A 21,608-nucleotide genomic window follows, 5' to 3' on the forward strand; every position below is an offset into this window, starting at 1 on the left:
TACAGCAGCCCCATTCTTTCTAGCCAGCTACGTAGAATTCCCAAAGAAATAACAAAGATGCAACAAAGGTTGAAGCAGAGAACAACATATATTGTCATCTTCCTCCCGCGTCCCTTTCAAGTTAACACATCGCAGGAGGCATGTCACGCGTTTTGTCCCTGGGGCTTTGAGATCAAAACACGTCTCGCCTCAAGGACAATAGAGTCGATCGGGTCCGTCTGCTTCCCCCTTTCCTCTTTTTGAATAGGTTGAAAACTCAGAAAAGTAGGTCTACCGTAGTTGGTGAATGGTTTTGAATTTCGAATTGGACCCTCTCATCCATTATTTGGGAACCCTAGATTTTCCCTTTTATACATAGCAGCTCATTAGTCATTTGGGTTGGGGGGGGGGGGGGGGGGTTGTTTTAGTTGTATAATTTTTAGTTGGATTTTTACCTAGCAAGAAAATATGAAGAAAACTTGAGCAAAAATACTCTAAATACACACTAAATACATTTCGAAAAGCAAAGGATACCATATTTTTAGTGTGTGGGTTGCATTTTTTGCTTCAATCTTTGATTGTCGCTCATGGTCGAGTTCTCGTGGTAAGATGATCTTCTTCTCAATCGCTTGTACCTGCTTGCTTCCCGAAACAAGTTATGTCTTCCTACCTCTCCTTCTATCTTGAAACAACTTTAAACGTCTGAAAAGCTTTTATTTTGTGTTTGGTTAGTTGTTAGTTTGTTGTTTAATTCCTAATGTTTTGATATGATGAATATGTTTTTAGTCGCTTCATCGAGTTGGTTGCAATTTCAAGTTAATGTTTTTGCGAACTTGTACTCAATATTGTGATCTTCATATTTCTCTAGTTGAGTTTTGCTGCAACTTTCTTCTAGTCATAGTTGTTTTTCTTTTGTTAGCACGTTATAGGTTTTTTTTCATTATTTCCTCCTCTTCCTAGGCTTCTCATCTTCCAGTACATGTGAGTCCATGTTGATCTGTAGGATTCCCTCTTACTCCAGCTCATGTGCTTTCTTCAAAGTTAATGCTTATTCCCTTTTTATTATTATTATTATTATTATTATTATTATTATTGTTAAGTATGGAAATATTAGCTTATTCAAGTCAAACAATAATGGACTCCATATTTCATGGAGCTAGAGTCTTTGCTCTACTTTGTTGATGTTATCTTGTCATCGAAAATGCTAAATTCCCCGCTCCTTGTTTCCTTTTGATTTTTTTTGGGTTGTATGAGTCTGTATGTTGATTCTCAGCGATAATCAGTTGTTAGAAATCTCTTTGTTCCGCAAAAGCTTTTTACCGTTTCAAAAGGGCATGAGTAAGTTAGCTACTCTCCATTAGCTTACACATTGTTCATTTTGGGTGTGTTTGGTATGAAGGAAGATGTTTTCCATGGAAAATGTTTTCCTGGAAAACAAGTAGATTTTAGACTTATTTTCTCATGTTTGGTTGGTGTGTAGAAAATATTTTTCGGAAATGATTTTTAGTGTTTGATTTATGAATGAAAAATATTTTTGAGGAACATCTTTTATTTTTATTAGAGTAGAAAATAATTTATAAATTGAAATTTTTTTGTAAAACAATTTTTTTTGGGGTGGGGTGGTGACAGTGGGGGGAAACAGGGGAGGGGGTAGGAGTGAATTTTTTTTTTTGAAGTTGATAGTATTTTTAAAAAATAAAATTAATTTTTTGAGTGTTTGGGGTTGGGGGTGGGAGGGCTGGTAGGGGTGGATAGGGGGTCTGGCTAGGGGGAGGTAGGAGTTTAAAAATAAAAATTTGAAGTTGAAAAAATTATTAAAAAGCAAAATTATTTTTTTGGGGAGGGTGGTCAGGGATCGGGTGAAAAATAAAATTTTGAAATTGAAAATATTTTTATTTTTTTTAAATGATTTTTTTCAAAAAAAAATGTAATTTGAAATTGAAGAAGAGATTTGGAAAATGTTTTCCTTAATTTTTGAAGGGAAGTCATTTTCCTTAATTTTAAGGAAAATGAGTTGATTTGGAAAACATTTTCCAAAACTTTTGCCCCAACCAAACATGAGAAAATTGGAAAACATTTTCTGGAAAATGTTTTCCTTCATACCAAACACACTCTTCATGTTATGTGATTTTCTTATGCTAGCTTGAGATATACTTAGTTATACACACATAGCGAGGCTCCGTCTTAATGCAATTTAATGTTCGATTGAAAATGTTAGATTTTAACTTGAGTTGGCAACATTTAATTGTTTGTGACTTCATCTTGTTCTTTGTCTGATTTCCCGCTTACTACCTCTGTTTGGTTAGGCATTTGACATTAACTTTGATTTTCTACTATTTTTTCTGTCTAAATGTTTACCTTATTTGGTATCGTTGATTAGCTGCAACATTTTGAGCTTGACGTAATCTCTTTTGTGTCAAAAAAAATCACTTAGAGTAGTTTATCATTATTGGTTAAGTTACTCGCCACAAAAAAAAGTCCAAATTGCGGGGATAAAATTATATATTGCGGCAGTCAGTAACCCCCACAATTTGTTGTTTCGGCAGTTGCAAAAACCCCTGCTGTTAGGTCTGCCACAATTAAGTCCCAGGAGTTTTTCACCAACCCCTGGTACCAGTCGCAGGGGGTTATTCGCAGGGGTTTTGAATCCCCCAAATTGATATCAATAAACATGTGTTTCATATTTTTGGAATCGAAACCCCAACTATTTGTGAGTCTGAGAGTCGTAAACCCCGGCAGTTCATGAACATAGTAAACTTTTTACAGAATTCTACTAGTTATATTAAAATTTATATATCAATGACTAATTGACATGTACATTATAGTCCAAACATAAAAGGACATATTAGTAAACATATTTCAAACACACAAATATATCATTAAGCATACTATTAGTTTTACAAGATATGTTGAAAAACATGATGCACCCCAACCATTACGACTACAAGGAACTTCAAAATCACTGCAAAAATTGTTTGTTAATCTTGCTTCTATGGATGAAAAGTCTTTACCAGCATCTAAATTCAAGAAAGGACCTGCAACAGTTCATGGAACATCACCTACTTGCAAAAGAAAATGCACAAAATAAAGGGGTATTGAAGGAGATAACTTGAGCAACAGTTAACGTGTGTTTCTAAGCTGATGAAAACTTACCTTGCTTTGATTGTCATCTTCTTCATCATCTTCAGAATCTGTTTCAGCAATGAGTGCAAGAAAATCATATTTATTTGATTGTTCTATTGCAAGTAGTGACTGATTTTCGAACCCTCCATCCTCAAATTCTTCTTCAGATAAGTCCCCCATAGCGGCAAAGGCTCTTCTCGTTGAAAGATCCGCTTCTTGATTGGTCATTCTTCTATTTGTGGGAATGTACTTATCATTCTTGATGTCTTTGCCCTTCTCAAAGTTTTCCTTTTTCTGCTCTAAAGCCCAAAGTGGACAAAAATTGATGAAGTGATCTGGGCTCCCACACTTATGACAAACCTGGTCTTTAGTGTTTTCAGATGGTTTTTGAGAAGTTTTCTTTTGAAAGGTCTGCCCTCTCTTTAGCATTCTGGTGAACCTTTTGGTTATGAGGGCAATATTTTCATCTTCAAAATCATCTGATGTAGTAGCCTTTCGAACCAGGTTCCTTTCCTTTCTTTTTCCTCCAATTTCCTTTTCTTGGTTTTTCTTGAGTTCGTATGTGATGAGATTACCAATCAACTCATCCATGGCTCGTGAGTCTAGGTCGGGGGCTTCACTGATAGCCTCGACTTTACTTTCCCAAGTTTCAAGAAGGACACTCAAGAGTTTCCTTACTGCCTTTCCATTAGGAACTATCTCTCCCAAGGAGTACATCTCATTGATGATGGAGGTGAACCTGGTATGCATGTCTTGAATAGTCTCCCCTTCTGTCATCCTGAACAGCTCATATTGCATGTTCAAGTTATCAATTTTGGACTTCTTGACTTGCGTTGTTCCTTCATGAGTGGTTTGTAGTGTTTCCCATATGGATTTGGCATCTTTACAGGACGAGATTCAATTGTATTCGTTTGGTCCTATGCCACAGATCAAAATTTTCTTGGCTTTGGCATTGTTTTGGATTGCAAGCTTGTCTTCAGCATTCCATTCTTTTCTTCCCTTTGGGATTTTGGTGATTCCATCAGTTGCAGTTTTCATAGATATGGTTGGGCCATCTAGAATTACTCCCCATAGATCAGGGTTTTCGCCAATAAGATGGTCCATCATACGATTTTTCCACCATCCATAATATTTGTCATTGAACAGTGGGGGTCATGTTTGTGAAGCTCCCTCTTGTGGGGTAGGTGGTGCTGCCATTGAGTCTTTTCAAGGTGTGAATCGTTTATCAAAAAGACCTGCTCTGATACCAATTGAAGAATCCTTACCCCAGAACAAGAACCAGGATCGTGTAAGTTGCTTTTAAGTAAAGACACAAATACTTATTGAATTAAAAACCTTCCTCACTTAAGGAAGAAAAACCCTCATTTTATTAATTCAACTATAAGATTTTGTGATTACAATTCAATAATCAAAAGTCTTATCTCTACTACTCCCTCGATTGACTCCAATCGATCTCTCCAAAAGGCCAAATCCACCTTTTGTTACAACTCTTACTAACACTCAACCCTACAAAGAGCCAAGTCCACCCTGTGTGTAATAAACTGTAAATTATAATTAAGAACAAAACAAGAAAATAGTTCTACACGTTAAAAACCTTCTCACTCAAGAAAGGAAAAACCTGGCAAATCTATCAATCTTGAAGACTTCAGTTTGATGAATAATTCTCCCTTTTCTCTCTATGTGAAGTCGTGGAATTCTTCATCAGCATCGTCCTCTTTTTATAGAGTTCCTTTTGCCTTAAATCCTTATCAGATAAGGTAAGGAAATTATTGTTAAACAAGGATTCCCTTTTAAAGTACAATCCTTATTATATACAACTTCCTTCCTTAATAATATATTTAAGGTTTTCCTTATTTGTATCAACTTATACCTTTAATATATTATTTTTGGCTTGGACAAATAACTCTATTTTCTTGATTACGTGGCTGACCCATTTTACTCGATCTTGGACTCGAGCTTGGCTTCTTTTGCTGCGTACAATTGCTACTGATTATTTGCGCTTCTTGCCTATCATCAAAACATGAATTATCGATTCTATCATATTCTATCATAAGCCTAACAACTAGTAGTCATATTACCCTACGCATGGTATTTTTATTCTTACTCCATGCCTAAACTTCCTTTGTTTTCAAATAACTGCAAAAAAAAGATGCTTAGCTCCACAACAACATCGTTCTTGAGTTGTATTGTAACACCCAAAAAAATTTATCTAAGACTCAAGTCATTCTTTATGGTGAATAATATTTCCGAGTGATTTTAATGTTTCCTAGATGTTAAGGTCGCTAAAACTTCATAGCATAAAGTTGAGTTGGAAATTGTTCTTCTAATTGAATTTCTCTATGAGATTATTCTTTGGTCAACAATCAAAGACAATGTCAATACTTCTTTTTTTAGGGCAACAAAGAAGGAACTCAATGAGACAAACAAAATTTCCCCATATCCCACTAACCCAAACATAGATTTGTCACTAGTGTTAGGTTTACAAATCTAAGGAAATTTTGTGGAAAACAACCAATTTTATGTGAATTTGGGATAAAAAAAGAAGAAATATTTGTCAGGTTTTTCTCAACGAGGGGTGGCGCAACTTGCCATGAATTAAATAGGGACACTAAGGTGTCGCGCCTGCAGTGCACCAAGATGAGACCTCTGAATTTTAGGGGTTGGCACCCACACCGGGAATGTGTCAAGGTCACTTGCCCCCACATTTTTCGTTTGTCGTTTGCTCCGTCTAAGTTATTTAAAAATTTATTATTGCTTTTTCTTGATTAAAATTATCCAAACCATATCTAATCATTAAAAATGTTATATATTATCATCATGATCCTTAAATTCATAATTCAAATTCGAGGTAGAGTTAAGGGTAAAGTTTGAGAAAGTCCCTATGAGTCATTTCAAGGAGTCTTCTACAATAACTTATAATTGTTTAAAGACTTGAGTAAGTGAATACGAGAATAATAAGTATGTATTCATGAGCCTACATTATCATTGAGATTCTTGAGTCGAGTAGTTCATGCGCATAAGTTCTGCAGGAACTCAATACATTGAGTATACTTGAGGGGAGTAGTATCTTCGAGTTCAAAATTCTAGAATGTTAAGTTCCTAAGTTTAAGGGAAGGAATAATGGAAAATCATGAGATTATGAAGCAATTGGGATATTTAGTAGGAATTTGCAATGGGGTTTTTCTATGGATTCAAAGAAAGCGCACCAAAGTTCTCGTTAGCAATAGTATGTATAGATTGATAAAGTGAAATACCTAGAGAGTCTAGAGGAATTTCTAGTGACGTTTTGAATGGATTTAAATTCAGGTAAGAAAATTAAGTAGTCCGCAAGGTCGTGGGAACGCGGCATTGCACATCTTCAACAACATGGCACAAGAACTGAGAATGTGATGTACAAATTTGTATGGAATTCTACACAAGACGTGCAATGTTTAGAAAAAATCATAAGGCAGTTGTTAACACTGTTTCTGTTTTGAGTTCTGATGAATATGGGTAATGTTATTTGTGTGAAAATATAGATAGGGTAAATAGGAAAATTTTTGCATCGTTTCTGGCTCTGTGCAGAATCTGGTCTAGGTTTGAGACACTTAAATGGAGCTTGGTGAGTGAGATGCATCTCTAATGCAACTCTGACGGGTAATAAGGAATTACGGTGCAGGGTGTGACGATGAGACACTAAATAAACAATGTAAGGCTTAATTTGAAGAGTGTAGGTTAAGAGCACAATGCTTAGGTCACGGAAATTTGTTGGATATTGGTGACACTGATCATTGTGTTGAAGGAAGCATGGGAGAACAATAACAACTGTTTGAAGTAAAGGGAGGTTGTGTACAGGAAGGAGGATTTACAGCAACTGAAGGATGAAGATTTGTTGGAGGCATAATTTGTAAGAGGACGGTGGAAAGTATACGACTGAATGTAGGGGAAGGATATTTGTGGGAATAAAATTTTTTAAAGAGAATTCTTGCTTGTGGTGGCATCACCTCACCGGGTTGAGATTGTCCTATCCCTATCTTTACTATTTTACAAAAATTTCTTAAAACAAATATCATCCGCATATATAAGTTTCGTCTGGATACATTTAGGTGTGATACATCGCGAAAGTTGAATGTTGCATTTGATAGGTAAAATATACATAAAATTGATTTTAATTTCCATGATTCACAAATTTTAAAATTGAAATTTCCATCATCTCTATCAAGTCTCCATTGCAGCCCAAATAGTGAAATATTTAAATTACTCGACAAAATTGGTTGATACAATAGGAATGTATTGACTTTGTTGAGATATTCGAGAATTTGGGTAAGCGAGGTGAGTTATGAAGGTTACAAATGTGATGGAATTGTTGTTGGACATCTGATTTGATTTATGAATCTCAAGCCACCATTTCAGCCAAGTTGGAGATCAATGAGATTAGGAAAAACTTTGAAATCACATAAATTGTAGAAGGTAACTCATCTCCTTTGAAAATTAAGAACGATATGGATGTAAACTGTATTAGGAGGTGAAAAATGAGATTCTAGATTTACAATGTATGCCCTATACGTTGATACAATAGAGAAGAATGGTTGAGAGATACACAACTTTGATGCTACATCCAAAGAAATTAAATGTGTCGAAAGTACAAAAATGGCAACCTAAGCTCTTGTTATGGTTAAATCAAGAATTTGTGATTCATATTATATTCCAGAATTAGAAGCCATGATTTATATAAATAATTCAAAGAATAGAGAGATGAATACAAGAAAATTGTATAAGGATAAAGCAACGCTCGTAGCTGTAATGAAGAAAAATCAAATAGAGCACAATTTAAATTTTAAAGTAAAGAGATTTGACAGAATAAAGTTTGACAGTATTTGATTTTCTATTTCAAATCTTTTATGTTGCATTATTATTATTAACAAATGTATCGTGGTGATAATTATTTTTGTTTTTGATGATTATTTGATATTGATATGATATTCATGATATAAATTAGTTCTCAATTCTTAATAGTGTAAACTTTAATTGTGTATTTGGTATCTTCAAGAGGATAAGAACCCCCTAAGTGATCTATTTTACCCTATGGCTAAGACTTATTGAAAGGAGCTACAACATCGCACCACTCCAATACAAGACTAAGCACCTACCAACCTGATTCCATAATCGGCACCTACCAACCTGATTCCATAATCGGTAGACTTGGGGAAAGAGATAACGGAGGACCCATGCCAGCTTGTAGTTTTTACAAAGAAAAGGAATCATGAAAAAAAACATCCAGCCTTAGATTCTAGCTCAAGTGATAAAAGTATTAGCGTCAATTTATTCGATGCTAATGCAAGTAAATTTCTTGACTCTAAAATCTACAAATACTAAAAAAGTCCTCATCAAAACCGAGCTATCTCGAAGGGGTCTCAATACACAAGATTCCCTAAGCAATTGATATACTAATGTGGTCCCAATATTATGACTAAAAACGATTTCAAAAATATAATTAAATTATGCAAAAATAAAAAACAAAAATAACTCCGCCACAACTATTGTAACCAGTAAGGCGACACAAGGCGGCACAGACAAAACCTACATGCCTAGTATCATTGGGGGACGTATTTTTATGGAGTATGGGTGCTTAAGCACCTACTGTCTTTTGTGATAAACACTATTATTTGTGTACAATATCTAAGAACTCATTCAAATATATTAACTAAGTACTCATTCTATACAACAATCTTTAAAAAGAACATAATTGAGCACCCTTGACATAAAATTTCTGGATCGGTCGTTACCTACTATAACCCCTAAAAAACCTCTACCTTATCTTTTGCAGTAACTACTACTTCCCAATCACAATCTACTGAAGCTACAGTTTTACACAATAGCAATCTTTCGAAAATCTTAACAAAAGATAATCTCAAATTATAATGTGATGTACAAAATATTTTGAGGGGAAAGTTAGAAACAATTAAAAACAAATATTAAGATGAGTTGGATAATAGGGGTTATATTAACAAACTATTGAGCAATACAGATAAAGTTGGAGGTAGGCCTATTATCATTTCTCAGGTAATGACTTATGGGATGTAATTACACTACATATTAAATGAGTTTTAGCGGAAATAAACTGTCAATTGCTTCTAATTATGTATTTTTAGCAGTAATTAGGACTCTTTGTATGTGTTCCTAAAGGCTTTAGCGACATTGGATATAATGGCACTTAAATAATGTTGGTAAAACTTTAACACTTTAATTAATGTGTTTATTTGTTGTCGCTAAAAGTTGTTTTTGTTCTAGTGTTAGTTACTGTGACATGACTGATTTAAGTTATAAAAGGTAGCACATATATGTGGTTCAATAAGTGCTACATAAATAGGCCGAGTCTTATCTTTTACAAACTAGACCAATTTTCATCAAATAAGAAGTGTTTTTATAGTTATTGATTTGCAGAAGTACACCACCTACCTTATAGGCATTAGGATCATCGTCCCGTCCTAATATCACTATTCCCACACAAAAGTAAGCATAACAATAAAATATTTTTCTTCGAATTCATGTGGACTTCACACCCGGAGTTACCAAATCTAATCTCCTTCAATTGGCTTAACTTACCAAACATACATAAGGTAATCTCGTCTTTTGATGAAATGTTACCATCTGGAATAATTAAACTTTTGGCTACATTTGTAATTTTAAAAAAATAGAAAACTCCTCTAAGGAATTGAAGGTATCCAAAATCATTGAGTTATACTCCAACTCCTTCCTATCAAAACAATAGGTTTACCTAATTGAAGAATAAAATCTCATACTTATATTAGAGGAAGATTTCAAGAAACTAAAATCTAGAGACAACAAGCTCGGTGGATCTGACTTCAACACTAAGTTTTCCATACAACAACTCTCAACCAAAGTAGATGAAATAAAATTATTGCCCTCCTAATCCAAAAGAGTTCATGGTTGTACGACCTAGTGGTCATCAAAACCCAACAACATTATAATCTTTAAAGAAATAATTACTCACATCCAAAAAATGAATGGAGTTTGTGCAACTATGATTATCACATTAGATCTTGAAATATTATTTGATAGGTAAAATGTATTGTCCTCTACAAAAAAAATCATTTTATACAAATAATGATGTGCTGCAAGCATAAATAAAGGCTAATCTTGTTAAATGGAAGACACCCTCAATACTATTTGAACTTAATTAGGAGTCATTCGTGATATAGAAAGGAATTGGATAGATATATTCATGGGGAATATCGTCAAAGCTACAACGATACAAACAAGCTATGTGGCCTATTATAGGGGCTAAAATTGCAATAGACAATAGGTTGATGCCATTAAAAATTAATATAGATTGCAAGGAAATTACACATTATTTACAAAATGATTGTTATATCTATCTAGCATCTTAAATGATTGCAGGAAACTACTTTTCCAACTAGGGGACCCCCAAGCTAGAATAGATATAGAGTTGAGAACAAAGTGACTTATGCTCTAGTTAAGGAGGGGTTCTAATCTATCAACAATCATTTCTCTTGTGCACTAGGTAGTTCAACCTTTGTTTGTGTCAACGAAGAAAGAAGAAAATAAAGAGGCAACTCTTCTTTAGGTTAACAAAGTCATCTACTACTCGTGTCTTTTGTAATATGTATTGTACTACCCCTCTACCCACATAATAAACAACTATTTCACCACAATCCATGTAATGATGCATATTAAGTCTGATTAATATAATATTTGTTTTTACCAACAAATAAAAAAGCAAGAGACTCTTTCATGAAAAGATATGAATTTTATGAAAAGTTGTGACTTTAATGAAGAGTTGTGACTTTTATAAAAATTTGGGACTTTTTGTGACTTTTATGAAAAGTTGTGACTTTAACGAAGAGTTGCGCTTTTATCAAAAGTGGTGACTTTTATGAAAAATTGTGACTTTAACAAAGAGTTGCATCTTTATCAAAAGTTGCTGCTTTAATAAAAGGTTGTGAACTTTCTGAAGGGTTGTAACATTTTCAAATAGTTGTAACCTTTCTGATAAGGCACAATCAAGATTGTTAACACTACCCTTTGTTTCCTATAAATAGTGGAATTTCCTCTCATTTTAAAACAACAAAAATTATGATCTTCTTCTTCTACTTCCGCAAAATTAAATATTCGTAATGTTGCTCTTGTTGTGTGACTTACTAAACCACTATTTTTGTATCAATAAATTGTTGTGTGACTTACTAAACCACTGTTTTTGTATCAATAAGTTGGTGAATACACTCTCCATCCTGAGAGGAAGTAGTTGTAACAACTTGCAACTTGAAATAGCTATGAATAAGCTAAGAAACTAAAAATAATTATTTTTTGAAAGAAAAGAAAAAATCTGGAAAAAAATTCTATGTTAAGAAAATAACTTTTAGTCATTTTCGAACAACCATAACTTCTAGCTCAGAGTGATTGATATGGATGGAATGAGCTTGGAATAATCTTTCTAAGGTCACCAAATTTCTGCAATTTCAATATCGCATGAGTAAGTTATGCCTTTAGGAAGTTAGATTATTAGGTTGAGGAAAGTCCCAATCCGGATTTAGGAAAGGGAAACTAGACTTTTCACCAATTAATTTTCTATTTTGTTTTAGGGGTTTGTTAGGGTAAAAACAAGTCTTAATTCAGTGTAGAAAAATTAGAATTACGCTTAGGGCTTGGAGAAGAGAGAAAAGAAGAAAAAAAGGGAGATAAGTCAAGAATTCGCCAAGAACGTCTAGTTTTGCGAGTGGAATTCGTCGGGGTTATATAACCCTATCAAGGTATGTGAGATCTTTTAGTGTTGAGTTAGATCACCCACACACCAAATTTTTTTCAATTTAGTGGCTTTGAGTTGTTTACATGTTAAAATTAAAGTTTTTGAAAAAAATTGTCGAATTCTTGTTGGTTGAGTTGTTTAAAGCCTAATGTTGATTTGATTCGTATTTTCGGGGTTTTATTAAGTTGAACATATAATGTAATGATGTCACTAATGATCATAAATGTTTGGGGAAAGAACTATACATATGATAGGGGGTTTAGAGATGAAAAATGTAGGGGTAAATTCAGAAGTTTTCTGGGCGAGGCTCGTGCCTCTCAGAGCTCCAGGGACGCTTGTTCTTTATATTATTCCCCCATCTTTCCATACTTGTTCCTAAGTGATGTACCCATGTTTCTTAGTTAATTCAAACACTCTAAGGTACATATAAACATTAAAAAATCATTCATAAACATGAGATCCTAAACCTTGAATCCATAATCCAATTCAAGGAAAGTGTCACGCCCCGAGCTACCCCTGAGACGCGAACAAGGGACCTAGGACCACAAGTGATCCAAACTTAACCTTGTTGGCATGAAAATGAGCATACTAAATATAATAAACTGATGCGGAAGCTAAATCATAATTAAAATGAAAAGATCGGGAATACCCATATGCTATAACAGAAGATATTAGATAACTGATGAGTTTACTACAAACAAAATATCAACTCAATACTAAGTTGAAACTAACTATTTCAGAAAATAGCCTCTAACTAACTAGAAATGTTGGGCCAGGCCCGACTAAGTCTAGAAAAATTGAAACTAAAAGATAAAACACTGAAAACTAACTCTTGACTATTGACGTCGGAGAATGAGGACTCACCACTAATTTTGCTGAATTGGAGATCAAGAATCGATTTAAGCATGATCTGAACGCTGAGAATCTGAACCTACATCACGAGAAGATGTACCGCACGTATCTGTCAGTACTTGAAAGGTAGTGAGCATGTAGGATAGAGTAAAACTTAAATAATACATAATTGAACAAGCAAAAAAGGAAGTATAATATTCTGAACATGATATAGCTGAGCTAACTACATGCAATGACAAAATTTATAATATGCTGAGACTGAATACTAACTAAAATGTAATGATCAATGCAATAGAGTCCAACTGAACTGTAGGAGCTACTAATAACCAATTATAAAATCACATGACCTAAATATGGAGTCTGATGTATATTCCTTATCGAAAGGACCCAATATACCCTTCCAGAGGTATAAAGGCATGCTGACGTGATCATTAAACTGATGCCCACAGAGGGGACTTACAACCTACTTGGATAGTAGTTGTGGGACTATTTGGGTACACTCAACCCTAGTCCAAGTCGGTATTATGCTACTCCCAATTAATTAAGTCATTAACATATTATGATAGAATTTATGTAAATACTGGATAGATCAAAACTGAACATGCAAACTCAAAATGTAACAATTAATATGATAAAGATGCATTAATAATTGAGGCATGTATAACTGGATAACTGAAATATGTGACCTAGCATGTGTAATTTAAGAACTAAAGAAATACATAACTAAGGCTCTGAAACTCATGCACTAAGTTGAGTAATAACATGGTAATCTTATTTTGAACATATAACTAGCTAATTCATAATAATATAATGAAGTTCTATAAACCCTAGGTCAAATAACGTTAAAGGAATCAAGAATCTGACTAATATTTAGGGATCTATAGATGAAAGGAACCCACTAGTGAAATCCTACATACTTGGCGGTGAATTCCATAGAGAAATCTTTAGATTACGGGGATTGAACTGATAGAACTTTGTTGCGTTCTTGAACTAGGGTTCTATGCATGATCAGAATGCAGGAGGACCTGATCGTACATCATGAAAGGATGTAACATAGAGTTTGCAACAGTACTTGGAATGTACTGAGAACGCATGATATAGAATATAATTGAACAAATATGTAAGTTGGACAAGCATAACAGAGGAATGGCATAATCTAAACATAATTTAATTATTAAAATTAATTTAACCGAATGTAATGACCAAGTACTAATTATAATCATTACATGCTGAAACTGAATAATAAAATATGACTGAAAACTTTGTCAAATGCACTAGAGTTTGACTGTGGGAGATACTATTAACCGATATAAAACCACGTGAAATAAATACGGAGTTCAATGTATGCGCCCCACCGAGAAACCAGATATACCTTGCCATGGGTATAAAGGCATGACTGGCGGGATTACAAAATTTAATGCCCACGGAGAGGACTTATACTCCTATGGAGGAACGTAATTCTTGGACTATGAGGGTACATTGTACCCTAGTCTAACTAGGTGTAAGCTTACTTCCAACTGTAAATGTGTATGACACAACATCACTAAATTACACGATAAGCTCAATATTCAGACATACTAACTGAGAATGCAACATTTATGTACTGAACATTTAAAATATGAGGCATTCTTATTTGTTTAACTAACTAGCAAGTGTAATTCATGAACTAAGAAATTGTACACAACTAAGGTTCTAAATTGTATGCAAAGAAATAAGAAACAATTTTTCAAAAAAATATGATTATATAATTAGGAACAATATAATAGTTATATCACCACAATTGTTCAAAATTTTAGAAATCCTAGTTCTAAAAAATATATTAAGGATCAAGGATCTGATTGAATTGTAGGGACCTACTCGATAAATGGAACCAACTACTGATATCCCACATACCTGGTGACAAAAATGTATGGAGAAATAATCTTTCAATTTCGGCTGGAACAACAGAAAACCTCTTGTTTGTTCTTAAGGGGAAATTATCGACTATTCTCTTCATTTGATCTTAATTTGATGAATGTAGGTGAATGAATCGATTAGGTTAGGTTCTATTAGAATTGTGGGATTAAAATGAGTAAAACAATGTATTATAGGTGTTAAATGATGTAGTTAACGTGTCCAACACATGGAGGAAAAATACAAAAATGACCTTTAACTTAAAAGTTGACTAGGACCTTCCACGGAGCAACGGATGGGCCATCAAAGGGACTACGGCCTATCAAGTGGGTTGTGGTCTTGTTCAGTGTCTACTAGTTTTTTGAGGTCCTTCACGAGCCATAACACGGCCCATGTGAAGGACCACAGACCGTAAATGCCACTATGGTTCTTCACTTTGGTTGGGGGTCTATTGACTCGTGTTCACAGACTTCTCATGGCCTATGGTGGACTCCATGTTCTGATGTCAGAGAATGTTTCGTTCTCCCTTTTTACACGAGACTCCCCACACCCTGTGAACGGTCCCGTGGTCCACCACTTCTTATTGGGAATGATTAACTGGCAGGTCGACAGACCATGGTTCCTTTCACTGCTATGGTTAACCAATTTTCTATTGTTTTCTGCTGTAAGTCCAATTATTATTTATGAGGTGTTACAACAAGTGCTAAATATTTTTCATACAACCGTATGTGATGATTACATTTGTCAAATCTAATTTGTGATACATACACATATATTTACATACATACATACATACATACATACATGTGTGTGTGTGTGTGTGTGTGCGCGCGCACAACAACACATTATCAAGTATTTAGAACACATATTAAGAATTCTCAAAACTAAGGGTATAACCGTAGATTAGACTTTTTACTGACTGAATTGAGATGAACAGTGTGAAAACAGACTCAGTTCATCACAATGAATAGCCTTTTATACCAGGATAAAATAATGTTCTTGGCGAAATAGATGAAATTTGTAGAATGTTTGAAACCCTAGAGTTTCTTCTCTTGAATCCTTGCTCTAAATCTTTGATGTATTAAATAACGTAAAAGAATGTTTTAAAATCGTTTATACCCTTAACTAGGTTAAAAAGGATCAACATTTAGGCTTAGAAAGGATGGGTGAAGAATAAATAGCCCTTCTTAAAATAATAAAAAACCTTATACGAGTCCATCTACGGTTCATGGTTTGTTCTACAGACCGTAAATCAATTTATATTGATTTTAAGGTTCAAAAGTCCTTTTACATGTCCAAATGACGACTCATAGTAGTTCTTATTGCCCTTAGGATGGATTTATAGGAATTATATCCCAAAATTTGACTCCTGGTACATTCCTGATGACTTGACAAGACGGGTCGTCAATCAACCTACGACCCGTAGGTTTGATCCGTTGTTCACAGGCCCAGAGAACTGAGATATTGAAGTCTGATCTAGTAAAGTAATCATAACCTTTTACTTTAAATTGAAACAAGGCAAATTTTGTGGCATTGAAAAGAGAACTCAAAGACCTTCAATTTTTTAAGTCAAGGGCCACATAATTCATTATGTGTTAAAAACATGATCGTTTCAATTTAGCCTAAGTTAGTACAGATGATGTACCAGAAACTCTTATTGATCTCCTTACCAACTTCTCAGAAGGATTTGTTAAAACTCCCTCAAATTCGTGAATATCATTTGATTGTACTCTCTTTGGACTAAAAATGTTGTGGAGGATTCAAAAGGAGGAACAAATCGATTATCAAGTAAATCAACTGCTGTAAGTTCATCCAGATTTGATATTTGAACATACATTCTGAATTATAAAATTAATTAAGATGAAAACACAAAATTATGTATCGCAACAGAAAAAAATGTGTACAAGACAATGAAAGTATGAAACGTGAAATTATTATACTTAATTAACATACCTATGTAATTTAAAAGGTGATATGAATGTTACCTCAGTGAAAAACATGTCAAACTTTGGCTTTACAACCACGACTCTCCAATTGCATATCCGAGGAATATAATTCCCTTCTTTAACAATAATTTCTTGATTTACTTAAGAGGAAATTCATTAGTCCATACATTTAGTTCATATGGCATTTTGGATACATAATACACCTGTTTATCCGAGTTGAACTCCTACCCATGCTAGTGATTTCATCACCTTGGAGAATGCTAAGTCATTCCCCATGGAAACATTTGATATCTACCATCTTCAAACGTTAAGAATTCGTCGATTGATATGGGAGTATCACAATGTTGAGAGAAAACAAATGTATGGATAAAATACAAGATCATCATTAGAAAACGTTGACTCTTGTGTACACTGGTTTTTGCAATAGGGAAGTACTTTTGGAATTCGGTGTGGGTTTTGGAAATTTAAAATCTTTCACATTTCCTATGCATTTCAAACTAGTTATGATTGTAAATTTTTTGATACTAATATGCAACATATTTTCATTTGAAGCACATTAGGGTTCCAAAAGAAACAAATACTTGGTGATTCGTCCTTCATAATTACATTTCAGGATGTTGAGGTGTGGTCCAAAAATGCTATTCTTGAATAAGTCAATACACTAATCCCCTATGGACACTTTGAATTCTTAGAAGAAATTCATGTTGTAGGTAGCTCCAAATTTTAATGAGTAGATTTTTATCTATTTAATAATATATTTTCATATAGCGGAATGAAATAATAGACAAATTTGAACCATGAACAAACTACATTGTATATGATACATGAGTATGATACACCAGAACAACTACAGAATGTCTTGATCATATATCATGAATATACTATATTGTATATAATAGTACAATATTAATACTATAACAACTCATTCAACATATAAGAACTTTATCATCTATTTGTAAAATACAGAACAAACATTATACATAACTGTAATAATTAAATATACTATACATAATTTAGACTACAATACATCTTAACTATTTATTTGATACATAGTTATAGAAAATGTATATGATACTTATTTAAAATGAAGAGACTATGTAAACGTGCCAAGATTTTGATACACATCGTATATGATATATGAAAAATAATCTTTGTATCATTTATGTAATATCTTTATTGTGTATCACAAACTAACTATATGTCTATGATACACCATTTGTAACTTGATACATTCATAAAACTTAAAATTATTCAACAAATAAAGAACAGAAATATAAACATCTAATTTAAGTACATTATACATAATTTACACAATAATGTGTCTCAACTGTTTGTATGATACATATTTAAAGAAAATGTTATTTAGATCATATAATTTGTGGAATGTTAATGTGTAATAAACAAGTTATAAGATACATTAGCGAGAACTACAGACAGAACATCAAAGTGGACTTTATCATTTGATACATTTCTAACACCTATTCAATAATTATAATAAAATTAGGGTTCTAATGTATCAACATAGTACCCTTAACGCACTATCAAACTGAATATAAGAACATCACAATACAATATTGTATCAATTTTTTCTCTAAATACACTATATATCATATAAATTATAAATAATGTATCAACTTTTTCGACCAAACACACCATAGACCATATCAAAACATTTAAAAAATGTAAATAGTTGAAGAACACACACTTTGGGTCGTGTAAGTCGGGAAATTGTTGGTGAAGCTTTTTTTTTGTTTGGGGGGGGGGGGGAGGGGGGCAATGTCTTCGGAATAAGAAAGTAGTCGTAGCGAGAAATTTCATGAAAGGTGTCCAAATTTTTAATAGTAATTTTTTTTTAAAAAAATGATAATTTAAACTACTAAAACAAATAATCAATTTAAGAAACATTTAATCAAATATAATAATATTTTTAATATAATTACAACTGTATAATTTAAAACTAACATAAAGAAATAAGCTACTATTGAAAACATAATTAAAAAATATTATAACAATTGTAGTCGACGAGGTTTCATATCCTGAAACGTTTTTTATAATACTTATTAGAAAATAGTACAAAATATTTTCTTTTCTTCATAAGGCACTATACAACCGTCTAAAAACTCATCATCCATTCGATTTTGCAAGTCATTTTTAACATACTTCATTGCCGAGAAATCTCTTTCAACGATTGCAATGGCAACTGGCAAAACCAAAACAAATTTCACTAAGAGAAATATAAGTTGATAATTTAAGTTTTTCTTTGTCTCTACCAACTTTATTGAAAGTTCACCAAGTCCATCTAAATAAGAGAATCTTTTATCAGTATTACGTACGTCGATAATGAAAATTGGTTGATACTAATCAGAGTTAAATGGAAGCATTGTTTTAGCATATATGATTGAGGGTATTCTATAATATTTGGTCAATAAGGACCAAGTTTAAGATATGTCCTTATTTCATCATGAAGATTTAGATCATGATTTAAAGTTGAAGTTCTTTTTGCTGGATTAATTTCTAGAGTATTTAAATCAATGCTTTGTCTATTTAGAACAATGTGACAACATCTCTATTGATGTATCATTTTTTCTTTATTTGGTTGACTTAGAGAAGTCAAACCTTTTTTTGTATTCTATTATAATAATTCTTCATGTCCATTGAAACTAAAATATTAAATTGGTTATTTTGTTAACAAAAAAAAGATAGAATTGTTGAGATTCTATTTTTAATAATATGGTGATATAATTTAGATAAATGTAAGAAAACCTTATTTCATAAGGAAAAAGTATTAAAATTTTAAAAAAAACTTATTCCACAAGGAAAAGGTATTAAAATTGGATAAGGTCTTGAAAAATACCTCAAGTTTGATCGAATTTGTTGTTACGGTACTAAACTTTCATGTGTACCTATTACCTTCCTCGATTATTTAATACTGTATTTTTAAACATATATTTTTGCCAACATCGACATAAAAAATAATGCAATGAAGGTAAAAATATTTTCGACCTGATTTCATCGTCATGTAACAGTCAATGAAGAAAGAATTGGGACAAGAAAACTTTATCGTAGTAACTTGGAATTACCCAACCTAAACCAGATTTGGAAGATATTGGATTCATTAAGGTGTAGAGAAAATCTAGTAATGAATAAGAGATCTAATTGTTAGTTTTATTACATGAGTGGATAGCTAAGATGATAAAGAATGTGTAGCACTTTACGGAATCGAATGGGTACATTCTGTCTGCGCTAAGGCCGCTATAGCGGGATGCATCTGCTGGAGCAGGAGAGAAGCATTTTAAAGTCACTTATAAACCCTAAAACGACCCTATTTGGTATTTTTAGAATTTTACGACTAAGGAGACGACCCTGAGGCGAGTTCTAAACAGTTTTTCACCATTTTTGAGGTTAAAGGTAAGGTTTTAACTCTCTGAATTCGTTTTTCGATACGTAGAACCTATTTCCTTAGGTTATTATCTATTGGAAGGGTTTTGATCTAAGAATTATGTTGGGAAAAGCCCTCTTTGGGTATAATGATCTTAGGTTTGGTCCAGAATTATTGGGTTTGTTGTAAACCGAATAATTATACCTTTAATTATTGATCCTTGAATATATCATTGTTGTAGACCTAGACTAAGTGGACAGAATCCGGAAAGGGAAGACTCAAGTGCCTTAGGTGATACAAGCTTGGATTCGACATAAGTGATTGTTGTGATTTTATGTGGTGTGGTATATGTTTGGTTGTTGCTTCATTATAATGGATGTACGTATGTAAATATTGCATTATCGATCACATGCTCTGTAAAAGAATATGAACGAATAATTTGTAAGTCATGAATCACCTCTTGTTCTATGATCTTGATGATGTACTTGTGCTTTATTGTGGTGTGTGATAGGGGGATCGGATTATCACGTTTCGGCAAGCTAACTTGGATCAATTGCATCTTCAGCATAAATATTGGATCGGGTTACTACGTTGTGGCACAACTATGGGATCGAATTTTCATGTTCTAGTAAGCTAACTGGGATCGTGTACCACGCTGGTGCACTAACAGTTTGAGTTTAAATTCTATGAGAGGACCATTACATTGGGTACCGTGAGAGGACAAACTACTTGTGATAATTGTATTTATTGTTTATGAACTATGATAATTGTGAGAGGACAAACTACTTGTGATAATTGTATTTATTGTTTATGAACTATGACTTATGAATTCTCAAAGAGTTGTACTTAGTGTGAGTAGGGGATTGGGACTCCATTTATGCATTGCACAAGCGAATTTTAAGAGCGGTTGCCGTTTGGTTCTCTTATGCTATGAAGATTGTGTTAATCAATGTTGTTGATATTCGGTGTGTTACATGGTTATATTGTTGCTTTGAATTATATATATTGCACTTATTGGGATAGTCACGTGATCCTACCACTACACGGTGGTTGTGTACTGATTCAGCACTTGCTTTTATTTTTTTTTAAGTATAGGGCATCTTCTGGCGGCTATTGACAGACCTTGTTTAGAAGATTAGTAACTATTTCGAATTCAAGGGTGAGCTAGCTCTTCCAGTTTGCCTTGAGTTCTCCTTGTTTAAGTCCACTCTTTTTGGACCCAGACTATTGGTTAAGTTGTTAGTTTCGGGGTTGTAACCCTTGTTCTTAGACTTGTCGTTGTTAGAGTTTTGGTACATTGAATTTCAAGTTCTAGGCGTATTTTCTGCATTGTTTTAGTTTATTTAACTTGCTTTCATAACTTAAATTTCTTAGTTTTAGATTATTTGCTTTAGTTGGATGATAGTAGTGGTTTTCCCACTGGAGTGTTAGTGTGGGTGTCAATCACGACGGTTTAGGATGTGACAAAATGGGCACATATATACCTTTAGAATACACTATTAAAAAGTTCATGGGATAAAAAATACACTATTAAATAGTTCAGGGAGGTAATAGGTCCTCAAAAAAGTTTAGTATCGCAGCAGCAAATTCGACCAACGTTGAGGTATATTTCAGACCTTTATCTTTATTAAAATTTAAGGAAATAATTCAATTTTAATTGAAAAAAATC

The 21,608-nt window shown here is 33.3% G+C and overlaps 1 long non-coding RNA gene across 1 annotated transcript; it reads left to right on the forward strand.

Annotated features, from left to right (window-relative positions):
- Positions 1–404: 404 nt before the first annotated feature.
- LOC112941278 (uncharacterized) lies at positions 405–20,784 on the forward strand. The gene is made up of 2 exons (XR_003246367.2): positions 405–583; positions 20,451–20,784. It is a non-coding gene; the product is annotated as an uncharacterized lncRNA (long non-coding RNA).
- Positions 20,785–21,608: the final 824 nt, after the last annotated feature.

This window comes from Solanum lycopersicum, chromosome 4, assembly GCF_036512215.1.
Source record: "Solanum lycopersicum chromosome 4, SLM_r2.1".
Lineage (NCBI taxonomy): Eukaryota > Viridiplantae > Streptophyta > Magnoliopsida > Solanales > Solanaceae > Solanum > Solanum lycopersicum.